The following is a 16,147-nucleotide window of genomic DNA, read 5'->3' on the forward strand; positions in this document are numbered from 1 at the left end:
TAATATACAACAATATATAAATTAACTATAAGAAATATATAAAATTACATGTTCTCTAAGAGCTTCAATCAACACTGGAGGGTTACTTCTGCAACCACTCTAAAGGTGCTCAAGATCACAACGAGTTAGATAAAACAGCTCTAGAATTTTGAATCCAATAACTTGAGTTTTACTCGTGATAGGATCTCTCTTCTTGTGGAATCTGCATAAAATAGGAAAAACCATTCCAAAATAAATTTTTACAAGGGGTTCTATGGTGTAGTGGTTAGCACTTTGGACTTTGAATCCAACAACCTGGGTTCAACTCCCGGTAGGACCTTTAAGAACGACAATACAAATTTTCTTAAGGCATAAGGTGTAACATTCTTAAGTTATTCCAAACTTGCTCCGCTTCATGCCTTCCAAGGCTTCATGAACATGACCTCTACTTGTTTGAAGACTATAGTGGGGAGACCTCATAAAGCAAAGCAACAAGCGAGAATGGCTAGGTTGAAGGTGGTTGATAGCAGGGTTAAAGAAAAGGCGAGTATGGAAAAGACGTATCGCATACCCGTCCCTGTAAGCAGCAGCTTCATTCTTTCTTGATCTATGAGCCGACTTTATGAAAAAATGGGACAAAATGCACATACAAATTGATTGACATGATTCCTCTCTCTTTGGCTAGTTGCACGATAAGCGGGAAAGTATAGCATACCATATAGGGATAGAAAGGCTGCTCGATCTCCTGTAAGGCCAACCCTCAACGGCGAGCTCACCAGGCAATGCTATAAGTCCGATAGAAGTCCAAGGTTTCATCTACTACGGGTTTCATCTACTACGGACTAGGAAGCTCTTGGAGGAGCTAACATGAAATGAGAAATACATTCGTTTACGACAACTAATAGATAGCGAACTTTTTGGTAGAAACTGAATGATCCCTTGGCTCGAGCAAGAAAAGGAAAAGGTAGTCGTACTCCTACTTTTTCTGTCGGACGATAGAAAAGTTTGAGCTGAAAGATTGAATCACACCTGGTAAGAAAGGCGGGCTTAGCAGGTTTCTCCAAATGCATAAACAAAAAGAGGAACCAACCAGTCCTAAAGAGGATACCGATACGCATACATTCTCGCATGGAAGAACTGATGGTGTTAATATAACACATGCGGAAGCAATTTGGATCTTAGGAACTTTTACAACATCAATTATAGTAAATAACTAGCATGTGTATAAGTCTTAAAACTTAACGAGTTTAGATACTAACCTTTTGTAGTTCAAACTCTTTTTTCCTCACGAACCGGTTTCGAACCACCATTAGTGTCTTCTCCACTATTCTCCGGCCTTAGAATAGGATTGTGGAATCTGGTGAGTGACTAAACTTGGGAGGGATTTTGTATATGTGAAGAGAGTGTTTGTGAGAGGTTTTTTCTCAAGGCTTGTCACCAAGAAGAAGAAGACCTTCCATGTACCATGATCACTCTATTTAAAGAGTCATGTTTGCATGTTCATGCAAATTTGAGATCACCAAATTTTGACACTTAAAATTTCACTCAAATGTTTGGGATTATGTGGCAAGCATGCATGTTTGAGTTAACCAAATTTTGACACCTCAAGATTCCACTAATATGGATTTTTTTCATTAAATAAAGTCAACATTTTGACTTCCTTCATTTTAATTCAACAATTAATTTGAATAATGAATTTCAAATTAAAGTAACATTAAATTATTAATTAAACTATTTAATTAATATTTAATATTAATTCAAATGCCAATCCCAATCAATTCCGACACATAATTGATTAAGATATTTAAATCTTATTTAAATATCTCAGATTCTCTCTTTTTGTTTAATTCGTAAATAAAACAAAAATGCAGTTAAATATATCGTATATATGTTGTGCATATTCCCTAAGTTGAATTCGAACACTTCGAACTCACTCATCACACTGTTCTATGGTTTAGTCCGATATGAGCTAGCAGAGGGACCTAATGGACCTATAGATCATGGGCTCCAACGATCCAAGATTAACCGGTTAAACTCATTAACCTTGTTAACCAACATTCGTTAACTACTAGGACACTCCACTATAGCCTAGTAGTTGCACTCCCCTCACTATAGATATATTTCTATCCATTAGATATAACCATAATTAGTAAGTCGATTCTTCACAGGTTGTTCGTAACTAGAGCTGGGTCAATTTACCATTTTACCCCTAAAGTTACTTCTTGTTTCTTATGTCTCACTAATCCTCTAATGAATAATTGGTTTGTGGTCCAACCAGTAAACCGAATCCCTCTCAGGCTAATGAGAGGGTGGGGCCCCTTGTTCAAGACCTGGAGTCAGTGCTTAAGGGAACTACCTCTCTTCTATCCTTAAAAGTTTGTAGGAGTGAATTTCATCTTGCACCCCACGTCCCTAGCCATTCACCCAGTCTTACCCCTGAAATGGGAGGCCTATTGAGTCAGCGAACTAGAGCCACTCTCACCCATGCAAATCTAAGGATAATTCCCAATAAACAGGAGTTCATGGTTAGCTCAGGATTAAAACCGAGTTACCTAGGTTATCGAATGAAAAGAAAATCAGTCTCAACAGTAAACGACATTATAAAGTGAGAGTGGTTTTCTTCATGGTCCAATCTTGTGCAATACTCATTGCATAGGACGCCCCCACTCACATGTCTCCACATGTACAATTTAGTGATCACATTGTTTATATCATATACAAAAGTGGGCCGCACCCATAGTGTCCCCAGAATAAGGTACTAAGCCTTATCCTTATACTATAGATCATTTTGACTATATATACTTGAACTTGATCCACTCTTATGTCTCTACATATAGTTCAAGTAATCGTACTATAGCCAGAGTGTTCTTAGTTTATTGAATTTAGATTAATGATCGTAAAGTTCACTTTATTCAATAACAATGTTTACTGAATAAACAACAATAATAACTTTATTGAAAATAGAATATGTTTTTGTTTACAAACTATAAGTTTTAGGACATAAAACCCAACAAGAACCTAGCTTAACCGGATCAAGGGTTCTAACCTAGTCCGACTGACCTTCTTTGGCTGGCCCCGCCCCTCGTAACAAGGTCAACCCGTACGTGCTCTTTCCTTTCGTTTAGCGAGATAGCTTACCAGCTCTTTCGGCTCATAGCAGCAGTATGAAAAGAGAAATTCACATCCTGAGTCGAGTCTGCATTGCCTTACGAATCGACATCGTCCAAACCAAGAGCTCCTATTTTTTCTTTAATGAAAGCGGATCTAACAGTTTTGATAAAACCAACCTCTTCTAAAGAAGGAGTCGCTCTGCCTTGATCACCGTGGACATATGCAGCTCCCGCTTTACCTTTGCCTACCGTGAAAAGGAAATTTCCCTCACAATATGCCCTCCCAATTCCCGAACGTCTTTCTATCAATCAGGAGAGGTATAGAATAGTACAACAAACCAACAAGACAAGAATGGACTCATAAGATGGGCGGTCAGGGAAGCGATTTCATTTGTGTTATACGCCAAAGAAATGATCAAGGAATTCAGATCCTGAATAAAGTACTGTAGGCAAGCGAAGCTTTTGAAAATGAAAGCGTGTTGAACTCATATCCACTTTCTCTTCGCTTCGTAAACTTCGGATCTGATCTTCCTTTCCTCTCTGGGTGACTGAGAGACAATTTAGGGCTGGTGTGCATCCGATTCGGTCAACAATAAGGTACAAAGCGGATTGATTAAATGGACTTGAAGTTCCATTATCGTTAGGTCGAAGATCTCTACTAGGTTTAGTGCACTTTGGTAGTTGCGAATGTTGCTGTAATCGAATGTCTTTCTCATTCGACATTCTCTCTTACCAAGCACTCATACTCGCAAGGGTTGAGGAGTCAGCCCGTGAGCTAATTGGGTTTCGAGATTGCGTATACACGAAAAGAGCTCGCTTTCGACTTTTTTCTCGGCGTTTTGTGCCCGGTTCTAGTTCAGGAAAGGGTCTGATCTCTTTCATTGGAGCACATTGATGCCGAAGGAGTCTTCGAAACCGGTGGAGAGGCTATGATGACTTCAAGCTATTCAAATAGCATGACTGATACCACAAAGAAAGGGTATCTCAGTCACACTAGTGGAATAGCTTTTTCATAATAATTATCTCGATATATGATACCAAAAACCTACATGATGACTGATAATGTAAGGGGTTTCAAAAGAAAAAAGAATGACATGCTACGTGTTATAGAAAAGGAGATCTTCATTTTTTTTTTAAGGTGCGCGGTTCGCCTGCCTTCCTGACCACATATAGGCTATGGGGCTTTGCACTTCGGCCCCAAAGAATACCACATCAAGGTGACAGGATTCGAACCTATGGCCCTCTGAAACTTCTTCATCGGTTATTTGGTCGCATCTTTCTGAAAAGGATTGTGACGACAGATGACCTAGGTAAAACTTCTATTGGGAGATTAGTGCAATAGAGAATCTGTGTCCCTTTCCTGAAACCTTCAGCGGACAACATAACAAAGAGTTCCTAAAAAAAATATCATAGAACAATTTGTGTCATGCCTTTGATGTTAGGCTCGAGGCTCTATCTTATATCCCAAGAACATGGTTCATTCTCTATTCACATAGAAATTATGCAATAGAAAGTGGTACCCTCATCTTCTTTTACAAAACTTTCTCAAGTCCTCATGGAATGATTTGAAAATGGTACCCTCATCTTCTTTTATAAGACTACCTCGGCCTTCATGGAATGATTATGCTATGTTGATTCTTAGAGAAGGGAGTAGGAGTAAGAGTAGATAACTGTTTATGGTCCAAATCCTGAAAAAGTAAGTCTTTATGTCAAGAAAGGAGAGGAATCCTCATAGTTTCCAAGATTTGAAGAGAATCGTATATACAAAAATTTCCTTTGTATATTCTTGTTGTCTCCATTCCATTTGAAAATTGATATTTTGTTTGGTAATTTTAAACTCATTATTTTTGTTTGTTCATTCCACCTAATTTGTTAAAAAAAAAAGAAAATCATACCACTAGCCAAATGCCCTTATGGTGGATCTATTATTTTTAGTTGCCCGTGTGTATATGTTTTCGGCACCTCAATATATGAAATTTATCCACATATTTTTGTGCTTTAGAACCTACTATTATTGTCATGTTTACTTCACATGGTCTACCACACAGTTGAAGCAGCATTGCCACCGGAGCCCATGCATTGATAACTATTTTATTTATTTATTTATTAATTTTTTTGTTTTATTTCAAAATTATGTGTTTTATCCTTTAAAAAAAACATTTGAATTTTAAGCAAAATTTCACACCAAACTAAGTTTTCGAAAAATATTTTTATTTATTTATTTTTTCTTTATTTTAGTTTTCCAAACATAGATTGACCTGGAGTGGCTAGTTTTCAAAACTACTTCTTTGCTACAATTGAACAATATTTATATTGTAAAATGGGATTAACTTCCTTTAAGTTTATGTAGTTTCTTTTTATTACTATGTTTACTTCTATCTCATGTTACTCCATTTGTATTTACTTCGTTTTATACAAAAGTTTACCGTAATTAATAAATCCATGTGCTTAATACATTCCCTACAAAAATAAACTTGTTTGTATCAGGATAAATTACAATGAATAGGGAGAAAAGAAATCCCAACAAATAAGTAGAAGGTTGAGAATTTCACTGAACCACACAATGTGAAAGAGTGACTGCATGGCTCATATGCAATTCTACCACAAGAATGACATGAAACTTGCATAGATGATGCTCGGATTTTGAAGGGAAACTTCTCAACTTGAGAGATCAATTTCATTCATCACAAATCTGATTGTTACATAATAATTTGGGGGCATTTATAGTCTCCCACAAAATAAGTTAGTGGCCGGGATTTAATCTCGATCCCCTTAAATCTAAAAAAAAACGAAGTCAATTTGACAATTCTACCGTTACAAACTTTATGAAATTAAAAATAAATAAAGTTTTCTAATAACTCATGTAATGATGCTTGCAACTTCATTTGCTCCTTCAACTGTGTAAATATTCACTTCTGAAGCTCCAAATGGTCATTTCTCAATCTAATAAGCTTGTAACACATGAAATAATAGTTGAACCGAGCCTATCCAATTTTGTAGATGAAGAGTGAATGCTTGTTGAATCTTCTTGGTCTTGGATCATGTAATAGGTCCAGTTGGAACATTTGAAACACCGTGATCCATATCATCTTCCCCGTCTTCAAAAGGGTTCGTCCTTGAATAAGAAAATCATCACCTACATCAAAAGGACTCAAGTCAGCAACTTTGAAAGTAGAATGTGCTGAAAATTCTCCTAGAAGATCATTTTATATGCATTGTTATTAATTCTTTCAAGGACTTGATAAGGGTCATCCCCTCTTGGATGTAACTTTGTCTTCCTTTGAGATGGGAATCACTCCTTACGAAAATGTATCCAAACCCAGTTACCGGGTTGAAAAATGATTTCATTCCGTCCTTTGTTAATTCTTGAAGCAACATTAAAATTTTGTTTCTCAATTGTCTCCTTCCCCCTCTTTATGCAATGTTTTGATCCCATTTGCCTTACTTGTGGCTGCTTTACTCACAAAAATATTAGAATGAATAGAAAGCAAATCAAGACGTGTAAGTGGATTAAATCCGTAAGCAACTTCAAAAAGAGAACAATGAGTGGCAAACATTCGTCCCAAGACTTAATATTCTTACAAATAATAGCCCTAAGCAATGCTCCTAATGTTCTATTAACCACCTCAATTTGGTCATTAATATGAAGATGACATGTAGTTGAAAACAATAATTTGTTACCCAATTTATGACTTAATATTCTTATAAATAATAGCCCTAAGCAATGCTCTTAATATTTTATTAACCACCTAAGTTTGCTCATGAATCTGAGGATGACATGCAGTTGAAAACAATAATTTGGTACCCAATTTATCCACCACACTTTCCAAAAGTGACTTAAAAATTTAACTTCCTATCTTTTTTTGTGTGCAGCAAACATTGGTAACATTGACTACAAAACTCATAAACATCGTAATTCATGGCAAAGGTCATATGGATCGTGATGAGCATTTTCTCCCGTATCTTAGTTTCGCTAACTAAAGTTTTCCAATAACTCCTAAACTTCATTACCTTATATAAACCTCTTGGGATAAGGATTCATATAACACTTCATAAAATAAGATCTACTGATGAATTTCATACCATTTGAAGGTCATCTAGGTCATGAACCGAAGGTAAATTACCTTAGGGGCATTATGGTCATTTTACACTGTTTCTTGGTTTACCTACTTATCCTTATCCAATGACCACCAAATTTAATATCTAACCTCAACATACTATAATATGCTCAGTATTAAAATTTGATAGGCAGCGGAGCTCATATAGTAGGTTATTTTAATGTTACTTAAATCTCGAGCTATTTAATCGGTTCAGGGTCTTAACTCACGGTTCTTTGGGTTTCTCTTTCATATATCCTTAATTCATACTTGGTTTAGGGTTCATATGAAAATCCAAGCGATTTCTACAAGTATTTCTTAACAAAAAGTCCAAGGTGGCTACTTGCCTCGTCGTCGACATTTGGGACGTCCATTCTTAAGTTTCCAGTATCTGAATTACTTCATATTTCCTTCCACATACTCCTTAATTGTGTCTATTTTCTGAAACCAAAAGATTTTCTAGGAGAATCGATCTGAAATGGAGCTAAAATTGAGAAAACCCGGACTGGTCATATCATCGTTCTCTTCCTCTGAACAGGAAGAAGATGCGCATTTTTCGCGTCGCCGCCATCTGAAACTCGGACTGTACAGCCACATTTACAGCGTTTCTCTCTTCGATTTCTTCGTGAAACTTAAAGATGGGTATTACAAGGAAGGGCTAGGGATTGATTTGATGATACCTTCTCGTGGATCGTAGCCTAAGATATTCGCTTCGAAAGTTCATCCAAAATCTGATTTATCGCTGGAGATAAAACAAAGGATTTCTTATTGGGTAGCCGATTCTAGGGGTTTCAAGGCCCTATTTCTTCATTGAACCTCTTCCATATCCTTTCTTCAGGCTAAAGGAATTGGTTTGGAGGAGTGTCTTTGAGTGTAATTCTTATTCTATAAAAAATTTAATGATTCGAGAAGTTTATAAAAATTAGAAAAAGTACCATTTTCTCAATGTTTTTTCAATTTTACTTGTTCTTTGCTTCTAGATACAACCTAGTAGGGATTATACACTGTCTCTTATTGAGACCTTGAGTGTTGCAAATTCTCCTCTCCTTTGAAAACTTTCGGTCATCCAAAGTGCTTATTCTAAAATAGGTCAGGGTACAAGGTTCTTATTTGCCATCTTTTTCCTAAATGTCTTCTTCTACTCTATGATTCTTCCATAGGATCTTAACAAGAGAGATTTCCTTGTTTCTCAATCATTTCACTTTCTTGTCTATTATTTGAATCGGGCCTTCTTTATCCGTTAGGTCATCTTTCAAGAAGAGAGTTTCATGAGCTAGTACGTGCGAACGATCTAGGGTCTACTTTCGTAGTGCGGATACATGAAAGATATTATGTACTGCAGACAAGTTTGGGCATTGCTCGATTCTATAGGCCACAGATCCAATCCTTTTTAATATCTCAAAGGGACGGATAAACCTAGGGCTTAACTTCCCCTTTTTACCCTACCTGAGCACCCCTCTCATGGGGTGCTACCTTTAGGAATATATGATCCCCTACCTACAATTCCATGTCCTTGCGCCTTAGGTCTGCATAGCTTTTCTCTCGGCTTTGTGCGGTTTGTATCCTAGCTTTAATCTTCTAGACTGTGGCGTTGGTAATTTGCACCAGCTCTGACCGAATAATTGTCGTTTGCCCCCCTCCTTCCCAAAAGATAGGGGATCGAAATCTTCGTCCATAGAGAACCTCGTATGTGGCCATTTGTATGGTGGCTTGGCAAGTATTATTATAAGCGAATTTCATAAGGGGTAGGTACTTATCCCAACTTCCTGCAAAATCCATCTCACATACCCTCAACATGTCTTGACCATCTGTTTATGGGTGGAATGTCGTACTATAACTGCGTACCCAATGTCTTTTGTTGAATTTTCCAGAAGCGAGATTTAAATCTGGCATCTCAGTCCAATACTATTGTCTTTTGTTGAATTTCTAAAAGTGTACCCAATACCTTTACTGATGAATATTCATTTTTAATGTTAGCAAGAGTAGCTCAGTTGGGAGATTGTTAGATTGAAGATTTGAAAGTCACACGTGTTTTATCCACGTTCAACGCACCTAATACAAGTTTATTATCTGACTATACAATCTAAAAACATAACTTGCTTATTCAATCTAAAATTAGTGATTATTTCTTTTTTAGACATAATGAATTAGCGGAAATACCTTTAATTATGAATTTTTATTTTTAATATTAGCGGGGATAGCTCTGTTGGGAGAGCGTCAGACTGAAGATTTGAAGGTCACGTGTTTGATCTCCACGTTCACCGCACCTAATTCTAGTTGCATAACCCGACTATTCAATCTAAAATTAGTCATTATTTCTTTCTAAAATTTCAATTAATTAGCGAAAATATCTTTACTGATGAATTTTCATTTTTAATGTTAGTGTGGATAGCTCAGTTGAGAGAGCGTTAGATTGAAGATCTGAAGGTCTCGTGCTCGATCCATGTTAACCACACATGGTTCACGTTGCACAATTTGACTATTCAATCTAAAATTAGTGATCATTTCTTTCTAAAATTTCAATTAATTAGCGAAAATATCTTTACTTAAAAATATTCATTTTTAATGTTAGCGAGGATACCTCAGTTTGGAGAGCGTCAGATTTAAGATTTGAAGGTCACTTGTTCAATCTCCACGTTCACCCGCACCTGTTTCTATTTGCATAACTTGACTATTCAATAAAAAATGAGTCATTATTTCTTTTGAATCAGCGAAAATATAAAAAATTAGTCATTATTTCTTTTGAATCAGCGAAAATATCTTTACTGATGAATTTTCATTTTTGATGATTGCGGGGATAGCTCAGTTGGGAGAGCGTCAGACTGAAGATCTGAAGGCCACGTGTTCAATCCACGTTCACCGCACTTGGTTCATGGCACCTTATAGTTTAGTTGATTATTATTATTTCTTTTTAAAATATAATGAATTAGAGGAAATAGCTTTACTTATGAATTTTTATTTTTAATGTTAGCAGGGATAGCGATTATTATTTCTTTTTAAAATATAATGAATTAGTGGAAATAGCTTTACTTATGAATTTTTATTTTTAATGTTAGCAGGGATAGCTCAGTTGGGAGAGTGTTAAACTAAAGATTTGAAGGTCACATGTTTAATCTCCACGTTCACCGCACTTGTTTCCATTTGCATAAGTTCATTAAGTTGCATAACTTTATTCAATCTAAAATTAGTGATTATTCCTTTTTAAATATAATGAATTAGCAGAAATACCTTTACTTATGATTTTTTTTTCTTCAAATATTAGCAAAGATAACTCAGTTTTGAGAGTGTCAAACTGAAAATCTAAAGGTCACGTGTTCGATCCATGTTCACCGCCCTGATTCACGTCACATAACTTGACTCCTGACTATTTAATTTAAAATTAGTGATTATTTCTTTTTAAAATATCAATGAATTAGCTAAATACCTTACTAATGAGTTTTCATATTTAATGTTAGGTGGATAGCTTAGTTGGGAGAGCGTCACTATAGATCTCAAGGTCACGTGTTTGATCCACATTCACCGCACCTTTTTAAAATATCAATGAATTAGCTAAATACCTTACTAATGAGTTTTTATTTTTAAAGATAGGTGGATAGCTTAGTTGGGAGAGCGTCACTATAGATCTCAAGGTCACGTGTTTGATCCACATTCACCGCACCTTTTTAAAATATCAATGAATTAGCTAAATACCTTACTAATGAGTTTTCATTTTTAAAGTTAGGTCGATAGCTTAGTTGGGAGAGTGTCACTATAGATCTCAAGGTCACATGTTTGATCCACGTTCACCGCACCTGATTCAAATTGACTAAGTTTCATGATCTATCATCTGACTATTCAATCTAAAATTAGTGATTATTTCTTTTTACAATTACTTGACTATTTAATCTAAATTTAGTGATTATTTCTTTTTAAAATTTCAACTAATTAGAGTAAATAATTTTACCCATGAATTTTCATTTTAATGTTAGCGTGGATAGTTGAATTGGGAGTGGGAGTGGATTCCTAATTCTTTATTTGACTATAAATGCTCCATAAGACATTTAGTAAAATGACTCATTTTATTGCATGGAACAATAAAATTGATGTTCCCGTAGAATTGTCAATACATTCTACTTTCAATGTTGCTAAATTGAGTCCTTTTGATGTAGGTGATGATTTTTCTGATTCGATGACGAATCCTGAAGAGGGAGATGATGATAAGATCACGGTGTACATTCTACTTTCAATGTTGCTGAGTTGAGTTCCGGTAACAACGGAAGAAAATAAAATAAAATAGTAATAATAATAATAAATAAATAATAAAAAAATATATATATATAAAAAAAACATTTGGTAACAGATCCCTACTCCTTCCTTCAATCTCTCACCACTCCTTCCCTACAAATAAATCTAGCAATAAATCAGGAATTTACCCAGAATTTCTTCATTACTACAGAAACAAATAGAAAAAAACAAAAAACAAAAAGTTTAAGCAGATTTAGTTTGGGCTGAGGAGATACGTCATTTGAAGAGGTCAATAGTGACATGTTAAATCTTCCTCTTATTTTATTAAGTAATATTAATTTGGTTACAATTATTTTGTTTTGAATTAGAGATTAAAGGAAAATAATTTTATATGAGTTTTAGGAAATCACAATCAATTATATTTTAGATCTGATGAATGGTTTAGATCTCTGAATTGTTACAATGATTTAGGTTGTCAATAATTTTATAAACAAAGGAAATAAGAAAAAAAAAACTAAATAGAGATGAAAATCCAGAATACTTTTAACAGAAGAGAGAAAAAAAATGAAAGTAAAAATAAAAAGGGAAGATTTGGAAGATTTGGAAGTAAGGATAGATTAACAAAATTGGCCAATAATATCTCCAAAATAATTACAGTAGAAGATGGAAGATGGAAGATGGAAGATGGAAGATTGAGAAAAGATTTTGTTGAACATAATTTTTAAAAAAATAAAACAGGAAACATCAGAGGGCAAGGAACTCCATCAAATTTTACAAGAAATATCAGAATTTAAGAATGGCCAATGTAAATTAGAGAAATAATTTTATAGAGTTCAAATTTGAAGCTGATGTCATGGGCGTTGACTTGAAGTTCAATGGACTTTCATTAAGGATAACGACGGAATCGAACTTTCATTAAGGATATATTTGTGACGATGACTTAAGCTAACCAGGTAAGTGACCTTACTATCGGCATGGTTATATTTGATGTTGACACGTTCCCTGTGGTTCTGCACGTGTCATATATATATATTGATATGTGTGAATTGTCTATGGATCGATATACTTCCTATATGTTATGTTATGTTATTATAGGTGGTTTGTATGATAATAATTATGGTATGATGTACTCAAGGATATGTTTGAGATAGGATACGTGAAGGATGCACAAAACGAAATGTAACGATAGAAGTAAGATACGTTCATGAAACGTTAAGGTTAGGTTAAATACCGGAGTGCTATGGATAGGAGAGATTGATGAAAGAATACGGTTAGGTTATGGGTAGAAAGGGATAGGTTTGTGATAGATTGATAGAACAATAGCGTTATGGTAAGTTAGAGAACGATATGACTATGAAGTGTTTACATTATGACTTGTTTATGATATGGTACATTGTATGCTAGATTATTGTGCTTAAGTAAGAAAGGGCTAGGGATTTATTTGATAACTTCTCGTGGATCGTAGCCTAAGATATTCGCTACCAAAGTTCATCCAAAATCTTATTTATCGCTGGAGATAAAACAAAAGATTTCTTATTGGGTAGCCGATTATAGAGGTTTCAAGGCCCTATTTCTTCATTGAACCCCTTCCATATCCTATCTTCAGGCTAAAGGAATTAGTTTGGAGGAACGTCTTTGAGTGTAGGACCTTAATTTCCAAAAATCGTTCTCGGTATGCAATTCACTCGAAACGCCAGATTTTCGATCTCGCGGGTAGCTTGTTCTACGACGTCTCAGCTCTCGATTCCTTCATCAAGTTTACTCAACTTCTTCCTCTGAAGCTAGAGGAATCCTTAATTTGAAGGAAAAGAGATTGTAGATAGGAATTTTGACTCTTATCCCCAATTTAATTTCGAAACCTATTTCCTTCAATTTGGCACGCTCTCGAGGTTATTTTTCTTCGTGGTCTTCTATGGAAGCATTCCTTGGAGGTGTAGAAACTGATTGGAATCATTCTTGCTCGACGAGTCATCATGAATCCTCGGATTGGATTTTCAAGTTTTTCTTGAAGTTCTTCAATGGCAGATTGAATTGGGGGAATGGTTTCTGGGCACTTTCAGCACTCTATTCCTTCATAGAGCTTGTGGGTAATCTTGTTCAGAAACTGTAGGAATAAGTTTGAAGAGAAATGGTGGAGGATTGCTCTCGAATTTGGAAGAAATCTGAGCGTAGGAGACCCACAATCTAAACGCTTATTGCCTTTAATTGGTGGATCGACCTTTCTCGATTCTTATTTCGTATTGTTGCTCCTACATCCGACCTTATAGGAGGAGCTTAAACCGACATTGAGAGCTCCAGAATCTTCGTTATTTAGAGTTCGAACTTTCTGGATAATTTTTTGGAGATATCAACTCCAATCATAGCCTTACCGACCTCGGCTTTGAATACTAGTCGTTGGATGTGATGACCCGTGCGTGTTCGTTCTAGATCATATCAAATTTTGGAGGAGATCCGACGGTTGAGATTTCAGTTCAAAATATTTTGCTCGGATGGTCACAGTAGATGCTTTGATTTAAATTAGAGTGGCATTTCTGTAATTATCCATTCTTCCAGGGGTATTTTGGTAATTTGCCACTTTTTAAATATTTTATTATTATTTTTCTCAAAAAATCCATAATTTTTCTACAAATTTCTCTTCGCTTTTTTTATCATTTTCCCCTTTTTTTTGAATCTTGAGATTTCTTCTAGTTAAGGAATTACAAATCCGGAAAATTTCTTGATAATTGATAAAATGACTTTTTTGCCCTTTTGATTTACTTTTTTCTTTCAAATCCTTTTCGAAAGGCCTTTAACTCCTTGAAATCACTTGTTAGGGTACACGAGTGACTTGACTAAGTACTTTGTTCTTGCTTAATCCTTTAATTTTTTTCCTTTCTATCCTTTGGGTCTTTCACGAGTGGCTTATTCTTATGGGAGATAATTTCCTTCATTTTTGGGTGTTACATAACATACTCGTTACAAACACAAAATAAGAAGCAGACTCAAAAGAAGAACAAAAAATACTAGATTAAAAACAGAGGTTAGTCCATGGCCCACACTCCAAAGGTCGCTCTCATCCATGACCAACTCTTAGTTACTTGAAAAAAAATGATAAACATGGAGTGAGGAGAACGTAGTAAGTAGCATACTAGTAGGTTCTTAATCGCGACCTTAAGTTAGGATACTACTTCTTGTTATGTTTTCAGGATCTTATACTAATCTTGAAAACCTTCCCCTAAAATAACCTTCAATTTTCTCCCCATGAACACAATTTTCTCCCCATCTCTCTTTTTTTTAAAACTTTTGAAAGTTAAAAGAGTAGTTTTGAAGTTTTTTTTTTTTTTTTTTGAAAATTCAACCGTATTTTTTTTTATAAAAAAATTATGAGTATTTTTTTTAGATAAAGTGCAAAGTTCAATGGTATTTTTATTAATTCAGATTATAATTAAAAGAAAAATACAAAATTTTGTGGATTAAGTTAATATTAATTTTATTAAAATACATAACACCACATCAAAATTAATTTATTCGGACTAAAATTAAAACTAAAAAATCAATTTATTTTAAACTAAAAAATTTATTTATTTTAAAACTAAAAAGTATTTAAGGATTTTATTTCTTAGACCCATCTTTCTAAATTATGGATTTTATTTCTTAGACCCATCTTTCTAAATTATGGATTTTATTTCTCTTTGGTCAAAACAATCCTTCAAGCACAAAATTGAAGTTAAAGTCAATTATAATATTTGACAGGCTAGTTTTTAAACTACTTTAAATGGGTGTAAAGAAAGCATGAGAATAACTTAGTGTCACTAATCTGACACGTGTTGAGCATGTACTGAACACTTGTTAATACAATGGATACATTACAAATTTATAATCCATCGTATCAGACACTTGACTTTGAATATATTTTGAGAGTGAAACGTACATTAGCTTTTTTGAAGTATACAAATATATAAACTTATTTATATGAATTTATCTCTAATATAAAATTGATAATTTTTTTGAAATAATTCTTTTTAATTAACGTATCATTGTCACATCGGTGTCCAAGTTTTTTAAGAATGACATGTTACTGTTACGAACAGAAAAGGAAACCTGTAAAGATCCTAAGAATTGGGAGAAATCTCTCATCCAATTGAAGAATGACTAAATCAAATCTAATTCAAATAACTAGATCAAATCTAATCCAAATAACTCAATCAAATCTAATCCTAACTACCATATCTATTTGGTATCATATTTATGTCTCGTATCTATATCTCATTTTTATTTTTGTGACTCTGAGATATTTTGCTTTTATAAATAGATATCTTCACGAAAATAAGTTTAATTTATGTTGAGATGGAGAATAAAAATTTACACTAAAGGACGTTGATACTTGGGACTTTGATTCCTCTTAGTGTGAAGCTTGTATCTTGCAATTACTTGGGTAAGGAATGTGTTTCACTTAAAATTCACTCAAGAGAAAAATAATCAAATAACGAACCATATTTGAGAGAGGATAACTTTTTTTTTTTTTTTTAGTCTTTGGGAAATAAGAAAGAATAAAAATTAAAATATGACATGAATGACATCTTCTTGAATCTTTGATTTGTTCTCCTAAATGTATATAAAAAAATTGTATATATTTTTAGATATAATTTAAGATTACCTATTTAATAAAACTCCATCCAAACTTCTACTCATAAATTTAATTATTATTTGCATATAATTGTTAATATGTAAGAAAATACACGTACAAAATGTTAAACT

General features: G+C 34.3%; 2 non-coding genes across 2 annotated transcripts; both read left to right on the forward strand.

Annotated features, from left to right (window-relative positions):
* The first annotated feature begins 247 nt into the window (after window positions 1-247).
* Window positions 248-319, forward strand: TRNAQ-UUG. The gene has a single exon. It is a non-coding gene; the product is annotated as a tRNA-Gln (tRNA).
* Window positions 320-9,977: 9,658 nt separating this feature from the next.
* Window positions 9,978-10,050, forward strand: TRNAF-GAA. The gene has a single exon. It is a non-coding gene; the product is annotated as a tRNA-Phe (tRNA).
* Window positions 10,051-16,147: the final 6,097 nt, after the last annotated feature.

This window comes from Cucurbita moschata, unplaced genomic scaffold (assembly GCF_002738365.1).
Source record: "Cucurbita moschata cultivar Rifu unplaced genomic scaffold, Cmos_1.0 Cmo_Scf00111, whole genome shotgun sequence".
In the NCBI taxonomy this organism is placed as follows: Eukaryota; Viridiplantae; Streptophyta; class Magnoliopsida; order Cucurbitales; family Cucurbitaceae; genus Cucurbita; species Cucurbita moschata.